Source organism: Amblyomma mixtum, chromosome 2 (genome assembly GCF_055824585.1).
Source record: "Amblyomma mixtum isolate Tamu chromosome 2, ASM5582458v1, whole genome shotgun sequence".
NCBI lineage: Eukaryota > Metazoa > Arthropoda > Arachnida > Ixodida > Ixodidae > Amblyomma > Amblyomma mixtum.
In genome coordinates, this window is record NC_143013.1 from 35,607,016 (window position 1) to 35,625,656 (window position 18,641).

The window sequence follows — 18,641 nt, forward strand, 5'->3', positions numbered from 1 at the left end:
TAAACACTGTCCCTTTGGCACTGGTCGATTCCAGCACCCGCTGGGTCTTTAACGAATGCATGCACGGTAGCTAGCATAATGCGTGGGACAGGGTGATGGCTTCTATGATGGTGCGGATATGGTTCAGCTTTATCCCTTTCTTCATTTATCCAGCTGCTTTATCCCTTGTGGTTCTGGTTAATTTTTCGAATCTATTGAACTTGTAATAATGGTTCGAAGTTACTTGCCGCATGTTCAATTTGCCATTGTATTATTGTCGTGCGCCCAAAATCTTAAGACCAGTACGAGGTAACATCATCCTAGTGGCTAACCTTTGATGTCTAAAGAAATCATACGCTTAGTTTTAGGAGTGCAAACTGCTGGGCTAGTTGGTTCATATTGCAAATAAAGGGAACCAGCGAAAAAAGGCGCAACACAAGAACAAAGAAGGCACACACCACAACGCTGGACTTACAACTGATTTATTGCGATGAAGAATTGCTCAATTTAAAAGAATTTCCTGCCTGCGCACACACCCTACAGACAATACACTTCGCGCACCACAATGGCTACTATAATGATAAAAACTTGCACTCTTTTTCGGTGATAATCACGGACGGCTCACTGACGCATTTCTGCTTATGCTTTCTGATCAGGAAAGCCTCCAATATCTCATGCTCACGTTTAGATTTCCCCCGGCCGATAATGCTGGGGAAATCTAAACGTGAGCGTGAGATATTGGAGGCTTTCCTGATCAGAAAGCATAAGCAGAAATGCGTCAGTGAGCCGTCCGTGATTATCACCGAAAAAGAGTGCAAGTTTTTATCATTATAGTAGCCATGTCACCATGTGGTGCGCGAAGTGTATTGTCTATAGGGTGTGTGCGCAGGCAGGAAATTCTTTTAAATTGAGCAATTCTTCATCGCAATAAATCAGTTGTAAGTCCAGCGTTGTGGTGTGTGCCTTCTTTGTTCTTGTGTTGCGTCTTTTTTCGCTGGTTCCCTTTATTTGCTTAGTTTTAGCTGCGCAGCAAGGCCTACACATCCCTATGTACAAAAATTTGCTGTTCAATGTGTACTACTCCTGGGCTACCCCAATGCACAAATGAATAAGTGCTAGCAAGCATTTCGTCCTGCTTGTGCATCCAGAGTTGTCAGTAAGCATACTATTATGGACATGTCTGGTTCTTGTCTTTTGTGCGTTCGTCCAGGACGGTGACCAAGTGATCAATTTCAACTTCAAGCGAAGCCTCGGCCATCGGTCAAACTTTCTTCGCGGCCAAGTATCCATGGCCGCCTGGAAGGCTTGGCTGAACTACCATCGGGGACAAAATTCTCTAGGACGCTCACAAAGAGATTTAGGCACACAGACGTCTTGATAGTCCCCGATTACATCATTTCACTTAGAAAGGTTAAATAAAGTAAGTTTGAGTTGTGGTCTCGATCCGGCGACTAATAATAGAGGAATCGGCTCTGTTTGTGGATCACGTGTCCTAGAGACTTTTGTCCCCATCAGTGGCATCACTGTATGAGATGCTCGTCACTTTCCGGTTCCAGCCCGCTGCTTGCGATGGCGATTCCTCGTCGCTTCACCGCGGCGAAAGCTCTCACTCGCTGTTGGTTTTGCCTTCTTTTTCTTCTGTCATCGACGTGGCCAACTTCTTTTTATCGCTGTTCAAGCAGCCTCTGTCCTATAGGATTTATCTCGACTCCATTTATCGATTCTGCGCGCCGCTTTTTTGCCATGAATGTGCTGTTTGGTCTCGGTGTTCGTAGAGCCGGGGTAAATCGCCCACGAAACTCTTTAGGCTTCTACTTGTAACGGACACGTGTCGTGTTTGTATCAGTGCCGCACATCAGTGATTGCATCGCGCCGATGCGCAACAGTAATGCGCAGTAGGTACAGTGCTCTCGCTCGTGCCTATAAAAGCTGTGCCTTCAATAAACAGTGGTTCATTCTTGCACTGGCCATGCTGCTGTAAGCGTCGTCCCTCCGGCTGGTTACACTACTGACCCCGCTTTCTTTTTTTTTGTTCATATACCCTGCCAACTTCTTTTTATCGGGGTTCATGCGTTATTCATCCTCCCTTTGCGCCTCTTGGCTCCATTTCACGTTTCTGCGAGCTGCTTTCCGGCCACGAAGAAGTGATTTGTCAAAGCCCGATGTAGAACACTAATTTCTGCAAATGGAAATGCCTCCTGTAAGCATGTCGAAGGGCGTTGCGGCGTTAGCTGCAACGCGATAGCTGTGATCGTCGCCAGACATCGTTGATGCCTGACTTAATTGCGAGCTGGTCATCACAGCGCACGTCCAGTAGCTTATTATCGTGGCATTGAATGTCTATGGGCTCCGGCCTCGGCAAAATAGGTCGTACAGCTGCGCCGGTTGTTCTCGGGCAATCAGCTAGACTTTGTAGCTGTGCAAGAGACGAAGACAGAAAGTGACGAGGGCACAGAAAGAGCCTTGTGGCCTTTCCTCGCAAATTGTAATGTCTGTGTGACACATAAAGAGCCTTTGGGCAGGTTGCTTTCTATTTCTGAAAAAAGGGTCTTTCTTTTTCTGATGAAGTGGGGCGCATTATATATTGCGATTTTTAGTTGTAGGGCGAATTGCGGAAGCTGATCAATGTAAATGCCTTCAGTGATCGGGCAAAGCGTGCAGCACGCTTTGACAATCATGCTGCTACTCGACTCTGACAGTTCGTTATACTCATTGAAGGCTTTAACTGCGTGTGAGACCCAAAAAAACTAAATAATGCATGACAGCAAAAGTAGGTTTAATTGACGCTGGGCTGTCTGCGAGCTTCACATACATTACGGGAACCTCCCACGCTCGTCTTGAGCGAATTTATGCATCCGCAGCACTCTTTAGTCGGTGCGTTTCGAGCTATGTTAAGCATGTTTGTTTCTCCAATCATTCTACGGTTATTGCACGGATCGAAGAATGCGATCGTCCCAAGTTTCAGCTGCAATGCACGCTTTGGGAATTTATCGCTTTGCTGATATGAGAGGAGGAGTTCAAAGTGCCACTGAGGAGAGCTTTGACATCAGTGATGACCGTGCGTACTTTATTATTTGCAACATAAAAGACGTTTAAAGAAGATGTTAGAGGCATATCCATTGAGATCGGTTCTATAATGCCTTACCATAAAATAGCTGATAAAAAACAGCAATACATCTGCTTCAGATCGTTTACAGCCTTCACGATCTTGAATGCGACGCTCCTGGCTCGTAAACAGAGAATAATTCTACTGTGAATTGCCACCGTCACAAGTACGACGCGGAACTCTTTTGGGCTTCCCATTTCCGGTCTCGCAGCAATCGTGCTTTGCAGTCTGATCAACCAAATAAACCGGCTTTGCTTGGTGAGTACCGGCACCCGGCTGCCAAAGCGAATCGCAGAAATCTGTTGTAGGGGGGCTCTGTCACGAGATTGGGCGAATTTTCTTCGGAGTTTGAAAGATACTGCACCTCTCTTGTGGGTTAATGGCCAGTTGTCTCTTCAAGCTGAAATCAGTGAAATGAAAGCAGAGCTAGTTAAGACTGTAAATATGGTAAGTGATCTGCAGAGCCTGATACAAAAAATGGAGAAAAAGCTGAATGAAACAACAACCTTCACCGAGCAGCCTCAGGAAATACACACAACTTTGAAATCAATAGAAAATGTAATGGGTTTTCAAGCCAAAAAACTAACCGATCTCGAAGATCGAAGCAGACGGTCCAACCTCATCATTCACGGTATTAATGAGGAACCTGACGAAACAGAAGCTACGCTGAAAGATAAAATAATCAAAGAAGTTTTCGAGGACAAGCTTCAAGTCAGTTGCCAATCTATCGGGCGCATTCATAGGTTGGGGCGTCGGAACGACAAACGCCCTGTTATTCTCTATCTTCAGAATTTTGCAGAAAAAAAGACAATAATGGAAAATGTTACAAAGCTAAAAGGCTCAGGAATATCAATTCAGAATGATTATTCGCAATCTACGCTGCTGACACGAAAACTACTTTGGGATAGCGCGAAAGAAGAGAGGGATCAAAAAAAGAAGGTCACCCTTATTCATGACAAGCTAAAAGTGGATAAAGATATGTTTTTCTGGGATAAATCACAAAATAAACGCGTAAAGATAGTCTACCAGGATAAGAGAGTAGATCAGCAGGACAAGGAATGACGTGATTTGCAATATCAGAGCAAACATTTGCGCATAATAAACATTAACGCGCGTAGTTTAGTTAATAAGGCAGACTTGCTCGAAATAGCGCTGTTACACCATGATCCGCACGTTGCAGTGATTACTGAGACATGGCTTCACAGTGATGTGAATGATGAGGACGTTTGCCCTCCTTCTTACACTGTATTTCGAAAAGACAGGGAATCTAGGGGTGGTGGAGTGGCTGTCCTAATTAAGAAACAAATTGAAGCTGTTTTACAAGATGACGTACATGATATCGAATGCCTATGTGTGAAACTCTCCTGTTTTGGACAAAACTTTGTTTTATATGCTCTTTATAGACCCCCTAGTTCTGGAACCGACTACTTAACTAAACTAGAAAATCATCTCTTACAGTACCAAAACAGTAAAATTTTATTGATGGGTGACTTCAACTTGCCAGGTGTGGATTGGGAACTTCTTGAGTGTCTCGGTGCTTGCACAAAGCAAGCCAACATATTGTTTAAAATAATGCTTACCCACAACCTGACGCAAATAGTTCAGGAACCAACCCGTAATGTCGGTTCCACGAATTCGATATTAGATTTGCTGTTCGTCCCTCGCGACATTGTGAATTTTACTGTTTCTGTAGAACAAGGTCTGTCTGACCACCACTTGGTTAGTGCTTCATTTCCTCTAGTACGGCAAACAAAACAGAAACACTCATCTTCACGTTACTTTAAAGATTATTCGCGTGCCAACGACGCGTCTGTCATTGAACATCTTGAAACTTGCCTTGTTGATTTCGATTACGCCGATGTCTGCGCACTCTGGGACAGTTTTAAAAAAATGTGTTTGTATTGTATCGATACTTTTGTACCAAACAGGCACAAAAAAGAAAGAAAGGAAACCCCATGGATGACACGCAATATAGTTCAAATGAGGCGAAGGGTAAAACGGCTCAAGAAAAAACGCGCAGATCCTGATGTGCTGAGGGAATTACTGGACAATCTAGCACGTGCCTTACGTGATTCAAAGGACTATTTCTTCAACACATCCCTTCAAAACTTTATAAAAACCGAGCCAGGGAAGTTTTGGAATTATATTAGTGAAAAAAAGAAAGCAGTTACACAAATTTTGGTGAACAACACTGCGGTATGTGATCCAAAGGCTATTGCTCAGCATTTTAATAGTTATTTTCAAAGTGTATTTTCTGCCCCGAGCTCATGTACCGACAATAGCCGAGTGTATTATCCCGCCGAAGTGAATTTTATTACTTACCCTGGTGTCCTTTCTATGCTGTTGAACCTGAAAACCAAAACGTCATGTGGCCCTGACAACATTCCAAACGCGTTTCTGCGACGCTATGCCGAAACTCTGGCTAAATTCCTTGTAATAATTTTTCGCGCTTCAATCTCAATAGGTAAAATACCTGATGACTGGAGGACAGCCCGAATTGTTCCCGTTTATAAAAAAGGAGACCGTCTTCTCTTGCACAACTACCGCCCCATATCATTGACGTCCCCGTGCTGTAAACTACTAGAGCATATAGTTGCACATTGTATGAACGAATTTTTAGAAAAAAATCGCGTGCTAACTAGCTTCCAGCACCGGTTCAGAAAAGGATTCTCGACGGTAACACAGCTAATTACAGTAATAAATTCATTTGCTTCTTGTATAGATAATAAAGGCCAAATCGATGCAATATTTTTGGATTTTAGCAAGGCATTTGATAAAGTTCCTCATGATAAACTAATTTTTAAAATGAAAGAAATTGGCATTCCTGATATTTTAGTGACATGGATTACTGCATACTTAAAAGACCGCAAACAGTTTGTTGAAGTGGGTGGACAACGTTCGGGCTCTCTTCCAGTTTCATCCGGTGTTCCCCAAGGAAGTGTTTTGGGTCCTCTGCTTTTCCTTTTGTATGTCAATGATATTGTTCAAGTTGTTAACCCACCAGTGCATATTCGATTGTTTGCTGACGATTGCATTCTATACCGAGAAGTTACAAATAAGGAGGATCAAAGTGACCTGGACAGTGCCTTGAACAACGTTTTTGAATGGTGCGACCGATGGGGCATGGTTCTGAATGCTGACAAAAGTGTATATATGCCGATAACCCGAAAAACCATACTTCATAGCTACACATATAAATTAGGCTCTCTCCCTCTTCAACAAGTATCCAACTACAAATACCTAGGAGTAACAATAAGTAGCAATCTATCGTGGAACTTGCACATAAACAATATCTGCTCTGCGGCATTTAGGAAATTGTGCTGCTTAAGACATAAACTAAAAAATGCTCCTTCTAAAATTAAGCTACTTTGTTATTCTTCAATAATTAGACCTAAACTCGAATATGCATGCATAGTGTGGGACCCGTATACTAAATCTAACGTAAAAAATCTGGAGAGAATACAGAGAAGAGCTGTCAGGTTTATCTTTAATAAATATGCAAGGTCTGACTCCCCCACCACTTTAATGGAGATTAATAGAATTGAACTACTTGAACATCGGCGAAGAAAGCTTAGGTTAGAATTTATTTCTCTCTTATTACATAACAAACTTGGTTTGGATCCCTCATGATACTTAACGCCGGCACCAACCAGACAAACTCGTCAACACCATCCCAGTTCTCTAACCCCTATATTCGCTAGAACAGACACTTACAAGTTTTCGTTTTTTTCCACGCACAATAACAGATTGGAATGAGCTAGTTAAACCATTATCCCAAGAGTTTTAACCAATTATTTTTTCTATATTGTGTTGTTCTTTTTTGAAATGTTGCGTTTTTTTTGTCTCTTGATTGACTTTGTTCGCCCACCCTGCTTGGACTCAGTGTCCGCAGTATTTTGTAAATAAATAAATAAATAAATAAATGGCATCCCAGTCAAAATCAAGGGGGAGAAACGGGCTTGGGCAGGGCATGTATTGCGAAGGCAATATAACCGCTGGTCCGTAAGGGTAACGGAGTGGATTCCAAGATAAGGCGAGCGTAGCAGGAGGCGGCAGAAAGTTAGGTGGGCGGATGAGATTAAGAAGTTTGCTGAGATATGTTGACCGCTACTGGCAAAGGAGAGGGTAAATTGAAGAGACATGGGAGAGGACCTTGCCCTGCAGTGGGCGTAGTCAGGCTGATGATGATGATGATGATGCACCTCTCTCTCGCTGCTGCCCCTTTAAATAATACTTATGCTTTTCATGTAGCAATCCTCGTGTCTCTCGCAAAGGTCTTTTCAGAGGATGAATGCGCTGTAATAAGTGGCTGTATAATCTATGATAATTATACGATGCCATTGATCAACTACCGCTTTCCAAAAGTTGTGGCCTTTCAGGTGACTTTTACAAGGCGTTTAAATATGTATTGTCCCCGGTTTTACTCCAGGTTGTTACAACCAATACTGACGTTGGAATTCTGCCACAATAATTTGTGGAAAATATAGTTTAAATTTAGAAAAACAACAATATAGAAAATCTGCAACTTGTGGATGGCTATGTACATCTATCAGGCTTTACCATGTAAATTATGAGATAATCGCAAAAGTCCCATGACACACTATGCACCTCGCTCTTCGGGATTGGCAGCTGCTGTGTCATTCGCTCAATGGCGCAGTTAACCTGCCGAGGGCCTGATTCAGGCAAGCTCCCTCCAACTCCTCCCCGTCCCTTCCGATGAAGCCGAACCTCCAAGAAATTGTAGATTGCACCAGAATTTATTTATATTATACACAATACTGCGATAACTTCGCTGCCATCAGGATACGGCCTCTCGCATCAGCATCTCCGGTTCTCCTCTGTTCTCCTGCACTCATCCATCTCCTCTGTTCAGAGTCCTCTCTCTAGCCAACTGTAATTTTCCCTCCTTTCTCCGTTGTTATTTCGTGGATCCCTGGTGAAGGCATCGGCCCGGCTGCTTCCTGGAACCCGGCGGCCGTTACTAAGGCGCCTGAAGCTGCCATGCGCAGACCGCGGCCCTATCGGGTGACACCCCTGCCCGGGGCGGCGTAACTCCCAGTGGCCAGCGTCTTGCCTTGGCTAAAAGCCGTCTCTCCATCGCCAACCTGCCGGCTCCTCGGCCAGTGCACAAAGTTGGGGCCGCGTGCGCACTCACATCTGCGGCGAACTCGTAGCTGCCGTTTATCTTCGGCCCTTCGTCGTGTTCCAGGCGCCGGCTGCCGGCCCCCCTGCATGCAGTTCCGGGGGTGTCTCTCGTCCGTCGCCGCTGAGTGGCAAGCACACGCACGCAAACACAAATACGCCGGCCGTTTGTTCTGGCTGCGTTCGCAAGTGACGCGGCTGCGTGCACGAAAGTCTGGCACATATTTCGCGCTATTCTTGGACGAAGGCGGCCGATTTCCCCGTCCCAAGACATGGTCCTGAAATTGAATGTCTCTCTGGCTGAGCTGGCTGTGTAAACAAGGAAGACGTTTTTTTTTTTCTGCAGGCTTAAAAAGTGGATGGCTTGCCTGCGGACCCCCCATCAGATACATCACGTCAGTACGACGTCCTCTTCATATTAGAACTAGAGGCAGCTTTGCACGACACCAACCACAATATCATCCTGGGACCGGATAATGTACGCTACTCAACGCTTCTCAACCTTCCCAAGTCACACATACTGGACCTGTTGAAAGAGACTAACATATATTGCTCTGACGGTGATCTTTCCTCTCTTCCTCGAAGGAATTAGTGGTGATAGTGATTCCAAAACTTGACAAGCCGAGTCGGACATAACAAGACCTAAGGCCAGTACCCCTCACGTCCAACGTTCGGAAAGTGGCCGAACATACGCCTCTAAGGAGACTTGGATGGTCCTAGACGAGCACAGTATCCTGCCTCCTATGCAAGTAGGTTTACGTTGAGGGCTATGCGCACAGAATATTCTCAGTAGGCTTTATAATGTCATTATCGCATACCCTAGTAGCGCACAGCTCTGAATGAATAATGGAGAGGTCTGCCTGATTATGGGCCTGACATGCCACTCCAGATGAGGGTGAAAGAAGAGGGTGAAAAAGAGCGAAAAAAAGAAGGTGACATCAAACATACTCATCTCACACGCACTCACAAACACACATGATTATCAAAGTATGTCCACTAAACCAGAAATGCTAAAGTCGATACCGCTCTTAATTATGCCGTGTATGCGGACGATATAACGTTGTAGACCAACTCATGGTCTCTTGGGGGGCAAGAACTAGCCCTACACGCAGGCTTCAGTGCTGTCCACGGCTTCATCCAGAAGTGTGGCATGAAAACTTCTGAAAAAAAAAAAAAAACTGAGTACGGGGCTGTCATATACACTCCGCGGCTGCGAGCCGAGACAGAGAGCAACCTTGTCTCTCTTCGAGTAGGGGATTCAGTAATCTGCCGGAAACGAACAATCCGCAAACTCAGCATGCTAACTGACGAGGATGGAGGGGCCAAAAGCTGGCTTTAGAGAACAGTGGTCAGTAGGCATTATGCCCTACACCTTATGCGCCGTGGCTCTGCACTGCTGCACTGGGGCGGGGAATTAAAGATGTAGGGCTCCTTCAGATATAGCACTGTTCATATAGATAGCACTTGAAATAGTTGGGCCGTGTAGGCCAATATCAATTTCCAACTCTATGCTAAGGTATCCGAGCACGGTAAGACAAAGCACCGTGGTCGCTTTGCGGACGTAGATTCGGCATCACTCCGAACTTGTTTCACTTATTGCGGACGGCGTCTGAGAGCTCGATTAGCTGCAAACAGCTTTGTCCTTGCGCCATAAGTCCACTTTATTGTTACTGTCTCCCCTCCCCCCTTCTGCCCTGGTCCATCGAACCCAATATTCCGCGTGCGTTTAAACAAGAGAGAGCGACAACGTTGGTGTCAATTCTTTTATGTTTTTCTTTTTCCTGAGCACTCCATGTTCCTTATCGTGAAGTCGCTGATGAATGCGCCGGGCTTTGAGACACAAGGGAGCTACATTTTTGCGTTTTAAGGCGGAAGCCTTTAATGCCTCATCGTTGTAAGCAGGAGTTGTCGACAGAAAATGTCACGCTTTTCAATTGGTCGAAATGCTCGTGACGTCACAGTGCGCGAATTTCAAATGGGGCCAATTGTACTTTGGCTAGTAACCATGCAACCAATCAAAGGGATCGTATAGTGATGCTCCAACTAAGTTGGACTGAGTTTAGTTAATTGCTTAATTAATCAATTAGCCTAATTAAAATAGAGGAGAATGAAGAGGTCAGAAGAAAGAGGAAAAGAATAGAAAGACGCGCGCCGCAGCGACAACAGCGTCCGCGGAAGAAGACGCTGCTGAAAAAAACAGATAAGTACGAAACCGCGTTCGCTCCACCGCCACGCACTTCCCCACTCAGTTCGACGTTGCTCGTTTCATATACGTTGTGTCGAACATCCTAGACAGTTCCAACAATTGACAGGTTAATGACAGAACACGATGGATAGAAATGCAATAATATAAATATGAAATAGCCTAATTAGCCTTTCTAGTTAGACCGCATAAATCAATAAAACCGAGAACGAAATTGGTCGAGTTGGGCAATCGAACCAGGGTCTCCGGAGTGCGATACGAGCACGCTAGCCACTCCGTAATGCCAACTGAATGGTTTGGAATGAACAAAGGCGCGTCTAGCTAATACGGCGTCTTCGTTCACTCCCATCTTCCCCCTTTCCCTTACGGCGAGGTGCAGGTGTTCACCCAGATATGCGAGAGAGATACATTTCCTTTCCTCAAAATATAAATTTACCGTCCAGCAAGGCGTACAGCCGAATTGGCGATGGCGTTCTGTGGACTCCCTGGCAGCGTTGCAAGACGCTGTCGCGTTCCACTCTTACAGGCGAAGCTTAACATGTTAACCACACATCAGTAACACACGCAGACAGCCAATGGACGCGTCATTCGCTGGCAGCACTTGAATCATCATTCACAACCACACTCGTGACAGAATGCTGTACTAAGGCTTTCGCCTTGCACCACTTTAGTCGCCAAAGTGACTCCTAATTTTTTTTGCCAAGCGCTGGTGAGATGAAAGGCGCGTTATAATAGATGCCTGCAATAAAAAGCGAAATAACTCCATAAAGATACAGTACTGAGACAAAATTCTTCGCATAGCCTTGCTCTTTCGAACTTTCGCTAAGCGATTTGTGCCCATAGTCATGCATAAAGCGTATTTAATGCACGCCACCCACAACATACCAAAAATGCGTGTAGTGGCGCCCTCTCTTTTTGTCGACGCAAGAAGCTGCAGTCGGAAAAGCTCTCGGAGCCCACAGTGCGACAGCTTGAACCGCATTACAACGCTCTGCTCAGAAAATAGCGATCTGAGTTGAGTGAGCGTATTGCCCTACATGTCGGGAGGTTGGCAGTTCAGGGTACTTGGAAGCAAACAATACGGTCAAGCTTGACAAGCTCCGCGAAACACGGCATAAACATCTAGGCGTTCATCTCAGAGGCAACGCTCGTGAACAAGTAGCTACGCTTGCTTCCGATAGGCGGCGACAGCAACACCGTTTACTGGCTAGTCGCCAGCGCGGAGCTAATGCGGTTTTGCCGTCGGCGATGCACGGGGGTTGGTGCGACAAAACCTCTTGCGGTGGCGATTTAAAGCAGAAATCAGCAGACAAGAACATCACTGTTCGCGCCGTTAGTCAAAGGGTGTTTTAGCGCGGTGTTTTGCGTAAGACATCCTGAAGCGCTGAAGCACCAACAACCAAAACACAATTACCTATTCAGGGTGCTTACGAGCACACAAGCCGACGTATCTTAACCCAATTACAGAAAGCTGCTCTAAGCAGTAATTTTCATATCGTAATTTGATATGTAGTATGACTCATACCAAATCACTTCTTTATTTCAGTAGATAAGTGAAGACGTAATGAGAAAATAATGTAACGCATTCGGAATGAAGTTCACTCACGAATTATCGCAGGAAGGTCGCATCCAATTCTTTGATGTGTATCTTATATTTGAAGAAACGCGTGTGTGCTGGCAGTATAAGCTACGGTCGAAGAAACAAATTCTTAACTATGATTCGGCCCATTACAAGCTCGTGAAAAGGGCTATAACAAAAAATTGCGTCCAGTCTGCTCTTGCCAAGTCGTGCGAGCATGAAGTGCGTGCCAACGTCCATGCCCAAATAAGGCGATTGGGTAAGGCGAAATCCAACAGAAATTGTGGCATCAGTGGTGGAAAGCCAGATTGGCTAGGTGAAATCTGGTGGGCGGTGCAAGCCAGGCGAAAACGCACGTTCCAAACAGCGACCTGTCGTTGTGCCCTACTGGCATCAGGTTTCACACCGCCTCAAGAAGGTCGGCGACAAGAGTGGCGTGCGTGTTGCATTTTCAGCCCCGGAAAAGCTGGGACGCATGTGCCGCCTGGTGAATGATGCCAAAAAAGAGGCCTATGTACACAGTTAAGCACACCAAACCTCTTGTTGAATGTGAAGTTGGTGCGGTGTGCAGCATCCCCCTCGCCTGTGGCAGACGGTACATTGGACAGACGGGACGCTGCATCAACGAACGCTTGCTAGAGCATCGCCGGACAGCTCATTCGTTATCTGGCGGAGATCACTTAGCTGACCACATTCGCCGTTGCTCCCACAAACTAGCATGCAAGGCGTTTTTAGAATGGACAAGTGTGCTGCGCAAGTTTAAGACTCAGAGGAGCCGAGAAATTTTTGAAGCCTTCAGCATAATCAATGACAAAGAAAACTGCGTCAGCAGCCCTTCTATGGCGCTACGCAAAAAAAGAAATAGATTACCTCAAGACAAATGTGTTGGTTCAGCCAGGTAAGCGATAAATAGAAGGTGCGCCGACGTGAAAACATGAGTGGCATGGCTCTGGTGCCTTCTGCATTTGTTCGATAATGGGCTTTTTATCAGGTCACGGATTACTTCCTTTTGCGCCCCCTTTGTATATAATACCTGTTTGTGGAATAAACCTCAATTGAAGTCCGGCGTTCGTCCTGTCTCGTCTTCCTTCGTCCGTGTATTTTTTAGCCGCTGGAACGTCTCACAATTGTTCTAGCAACCAACTAGCCCAGCTTTCTACGCTTAATGCCATTTGAAAGCCGAAGTTGCATGCTCGTGCTTGGTTTTTCAAGTCTCGTAGAAAAGGTTCGAAGGGCTCAGCCGGGGCCTGGACTCGAGTGCGGAAGATGTAGCGCTCATGTACTTCGTTCTTTTGCGCCGCACAGTATTCATAAAATTCCTTCACGACCGTGGCGCAGTCATTCTTGTTCTCGTCTTCGCCAAAGCTGAACGTGTTGAAGGTCTCGAGGGCTTCCTCTCCCGCTATGCTCAGCAGGAGTGCTCTCTTGCGCGACTCTGTTCGAGGCTTGTCGGTTGGTTCTAATCCGGTGAGAAAAAATTCGAACCTATGCTTGAATGCCTGCCAGTTTTTGGCAATTTCCCCGACCGAGCTCAGCGGGCCTGGTGGCTACAGGAAGTCCATCGGGTTGGCCTTGTAGTGTAATCTTCAGTTCGCCAAGATTGGACGTCGGTGGTCATCCCCCTTCTGACACCATGTATCGTTGCGCGCTGCAGACGAGACACGACCAGAGGCTCCGAGCAAGGGGAACAGAAGAACCGCGCCTTTATTGAACAGCCTTGTATATATACACGGAAGTGGGGGAGAAGACGTGTTTCCTCATCAACAATACAAAGGTCTGATATCGCGTACGTCACACGGGTCATAGATACGAGGCCCGCGCTGCACCAGATACGACACATCTGGCAGGTGGCGTGTTACCACCGGCCGACTTCACCACCTTTTCTTCTCATTAAAATTTCTTTCTTTCTCTCTCCCTACGGGATATTCCCGTGGTTGCCATCTTCCCTTTGTCTATTCTTTCACTCTCGCCGTGGAAGGTGGCGTTTCGCTCTGCTACTGCCTGCAAACACGCCACCTGTCACGCGCCGTTACACTGCGCTTGTCAGGCGGCGTGTTACGCCTACGACGCCGACTACGATGCGGAATGCAGGAACGGGCGCCTGAGATCAGCGCTCTGAAACAATTGAGAAGCCCACGCTGGCAAGCCATTCAATCACTCGTATTGAGCATGTAACTGACTATTAAAATCCATTTTTAGCCTTTTTAGGACAGCGCGAGACATGTGGTCCCACTTGTTTCAGGTGCCGACAAACCAATGGACGAAAACCAAAGGTCGAAACGGTTTGCAAGTGATGTAATTCAATTTCTAGAGTCTCTGTGAGTGCAAGTTTACCGTTTGTATACATGTGAGACATGCACACAGCTTGCGTCATATAAAGGGTTAAGGCATCTTTTCGTGTCCTGCCTCATACGAGATCCCGTACACTTGGTGATAGCACAGCGCAGCCCCAACTACCTGAACGCCAGCCATGAAGTGGAATCGCTATTAGAATAATTAAAAGTCGTTCGAGGAATGGGACCTATATTTCTTGTACCTTTGGTAATGATCTCACGTCTATTTTTGCAAACTTATAAATAAGTCTTCGGTTGGCTTGTTACTATGCCATATTCCGTGCTCTTCAAAAGCAAAATGATCCTGATGCTTGCATCTTTACTGTAGGGCCGGCTAGAAGAGTTCTAGGTGTCAGGAATCTTGCCTTGAGACCCCGGATGTCGCGCTGGTTACCTTGTCTTTTCCTTGCCGGCTACGTCATAATCGTTAGCACTTCCAGCCTCTTCTTAGGGAGGCTCATGGCGCCACCATCGACCGCATAGAGTGCGCCTAGCGGAGCGATTACCTTCAGCGTGAATCTGCAGAGAAACTGTGACAATGCGGCTCTGTGAGCCTCGTGTATATCTTACGCATTGCTTCGTGTTTCCACCTCTGTACCTCGCACTCAAGAGACCCTCACGAGTGCCATCCGCCAGCAAGAACTGCACGTGTCCTTTCGCGTCATTGGCTTAATTATGCAGGGAGCTAGGGAACGTGCTCCCCATATAGGCAGGGAGAGAGGATGCAAATGTCAAAGCAACCTGGAAGCCTGTCTTGGATCCGTTGCGCCTACTGCCGCCGAGGCTGCAGTAGTTTCGCGACTTCCAGCAATTGCCCTACACGCCTGCACACCCCTTCATTGAGGCTGATTCTTGGCGCCCTTCAGGCGCTCCTAAAGCTAAAGCCTTCTGGCTGCGTTTCCCACTTGCTTGTGCCACAGATATTCAAATTAGATACTCTGAGCGAAGATGTATATGCACTACACGTACACTGCCGCTGAAGAGTCTTCAGCACGCATCATGTGCTTTCGAGCTGAATTTACACGGCTAGGGACCAAAAGGTTAGCACAAGGGGTCACCTTGCAGTGACAAGCCATTCTTGGAGAACAGGTTTATAAATTCGTGTCGCAGTAAACTGGTGCCACTTTTAGCTTCTTCTGCGCTGGTTGGTTTTTGAAAGCTAGTCTCTCCATCTCACACGGCGAGTAGCTTGTGTTAGGCATTATCTACGAAGCCATCTTTTGAAAGTTCCTTTTCAATTTACGCCCAATCACCAGAGTCCGACGGTTAAGCTCAGAGCCCGTTACCGCCGGCTCGCCATGCTCAGTGCTCAGCAGCGGCGGTGAGTGTAATGTGGGTTCCACTTCACAGCAGTTTAATTTACCATGACACGCTGGTGAAAGCCCCAGAGTTTTGATTGGCAGCTGGATGCAAGACGTATGACCACCGCCGGGCTCCCACTGCTTCGTGAAGAGTGCTCCGATCCTGCATTACGTGCTGAATAATTTACAAACAGGTATATACACGACATGCATGTAATGCGAAGGCAAGATAACCGCTGGTCCTTAAGGGTAACGGAGTGGATTCCAAGAGAAAGCAAACGTAGCAGGGGACGGCAGAAAGTTAGGTGGGCGGATGAGATTAAGAAGTTTGCAGGGATACAGTGGCGGCAACTGACAAAGGACAGGGTTAATTGGAGAGACATGGGAGAGGCCTTTGCCCTGCAGTGGGTGTAGTCAGGCTGATGATGATGATATACACGACCGCGTCATTCGCTTCAATACGTCACCATTAGGTGGAACCGTAAGTGTAAAATATTTATTGAATTAAACTCTTCAGTGAGGCACGGTTTTGCTGTGATTTATGCGGCCACTGCAGAAAATTTCTTGCGGATGTGCTCTCACATGGAAGAATCGTGCAGGTGGTCTGTATACAAGCGAAGACAAGCACTGCAGCAACGTAGTTTCCTGTTTTCGAATGTCAACATCAGCTACCACGACCCGCATTAATCTATGGTGACTGAGGTCAGCTGAAAGGCGATCACATCACGTTTTTTTCTTTGCTGAAGGGTTTGGTGCTCGGTGTATGATTGATTCGAAAAAGTATTATTTGCGCTCCGACGGCTAAAACAAGGTAAGAAGAAGGAAGAACTCGTGGAGTGAAATGAAAGGAAAACATCAAGACTGCAAGAAGTCAAGCGCGCCGCGACTTAAAAAGAAACGATGTTATATAACGGCTTTACCGGCACGTGCACCTGACGTGTCCGGTGCCAGCGAAGAATGCCATCCATCAGGCCGTCCCGCACGAACGGCAGGAAGGACGAAATGGGATCGGCGACCCTAAGGCGATTAATAACGGCAGCGGTGACGTTTCTTGCAGGGTCCGCACTAATGGTTTCGTTCCACGTTTTCAGTGTCGAACGTACACGAGGTGAACGTAAAGAGCGGACGGAAGGTCCTGAGACCTGGCTCTGCCGGGCAGCCAATCGAAGGAAGAAGAAAAAGTGTAGGTGCTCTCGCAAAGTGGAGCGTTCAGATACGCGAACATGAAATGGCTGAGTTGGAGCCTTCTGGACTTTAATACCTAGTGGACGAACGTTACAAAAATGACGCCATCTGAAGAGATGGGAGAGGAATAGGCAGCGACGATCTTGCGTTGATCATGAGTGAACTAATTTTAAAAGAACCCAGGAAATGACTCTGTATTATGGACATTACACACTATGGTGGGCATTTATGCCCATTACGTCCAGCCATCTTCCAACAGTTTTAAAGTTTAAGCTTTCTCTCTTTCTGTTAACTACTCTTTATTTCTCCGCAGTGCTGGGTTAGAGTTCTTTCATGCTTGGTTCTTGTTATGGCGCAAATAATCAGACCCCTTTCGCTTTCGTGATATATCGGTGTAATTTTACGTAGTTCGCGCAAAACCTATTTTTATTTTCGTGAACCGGACATTTCGATAGTTTCTCATTGTACCTACCTCCCTTCCCCATTTAGCGCTGATAGTGAAAGATTTCTTTCTCGGCGTGCCGTTTTACTGTCGAGCTTGCCTCATTATGCGCTCTTGTATCGTTGATGAAGTTTGTTCAAAGCTTACGATGTTTAGGTGAAAAGTTCAAAATATGACGTATTTTCCTCCGTTTTTTTCAACATGAACTTCTCCAAAGCTACTTTATGCCAGCAGGCACACTGTCGCAATAAAAGAAAAAAGAAGTCAAAGCTACCTCTGCATATGTGCGCGCTGCTAAAAAGGCAGAGGTTTGCGGTAAAAACAAGACTCTTCTCGAGTAAGAGCACTCATTTATTCTTGTTCGCCTGAGTGTTGTCGATGCTTAGTGCAGAACGCGACGTTATGCCGAAATACAACAGCGAATTAAAACCGCGACTACCCATCGCGACACGTTCTTACGTCGTTAATTTAAGAGCAAATTTCTGAATCTTGCTTTTTTATTTTCAAGGTCACTGTGGCCCGTTGAGATATGCTGCAATCGTTAAAACCTTCACGTGACATATTCATCGAGGCCTGCAAGAGGTAGTGCACATGCATCGTAATAAAAGAGGAGGGTAAAATGCACAATGAAAAGAAAAACGGGAGACGAACGGGATGTATTAACAGATTATACTCGAGCATACACGCACAAAAAAAGAAAAAGCCCGCGCCTAAATATTCACGACTGCGCATGCTAGTAACAGAAACAACACTGTGACATCGAAGACAGCATCTTTTGAATGGCATGAAAGGGCCATCAGGTTTTGCCACCGGTCTTGAAAAACAGAGCGAAAGGCTTGATACACACGAGCAATCACACTTCACTGCCGTCTGTAGCTGCCGCAAGAGGCAGCGGCTGAGTATCGGCCGCTGCTGGTGTTTCTATTCTATCCCTCTCTTCAGGTCGCCCTTACACCACGTTCATCATGGGCCTTCCACGAGAGCCTCGGCCTGAAGTCGGTAAAGTCACGGCGGCGTGAAAAGTTTCTCAGGTTAACGTCCATAGGCGGTGCTGAATGTATGCCGGAAAAAGAGAATGGACAGTTCTTGTCGTGCGTATGCATTAAGTTTGATATTCTGTCGATTAGTGCCGTGAGGCGGTAGTCAGGTCAAAGTCTAGGCTATGTAAATGCAATTGATATTGACGTTACGTTCGAAAAAGACAGTGTTCATTGTGGCTTGTGAGGTTCATAACGTCCTAACTCTTCATAGGGGTTCTGAGAGACACCTTAGTGGAGTTCACCGCATGAATTCTTCTCCTTTCATTTTTTTTAACGTGCGCTGATATCACACGGCAGAAGGAGATTTTTACATCTCGCCTCAATCGAACTG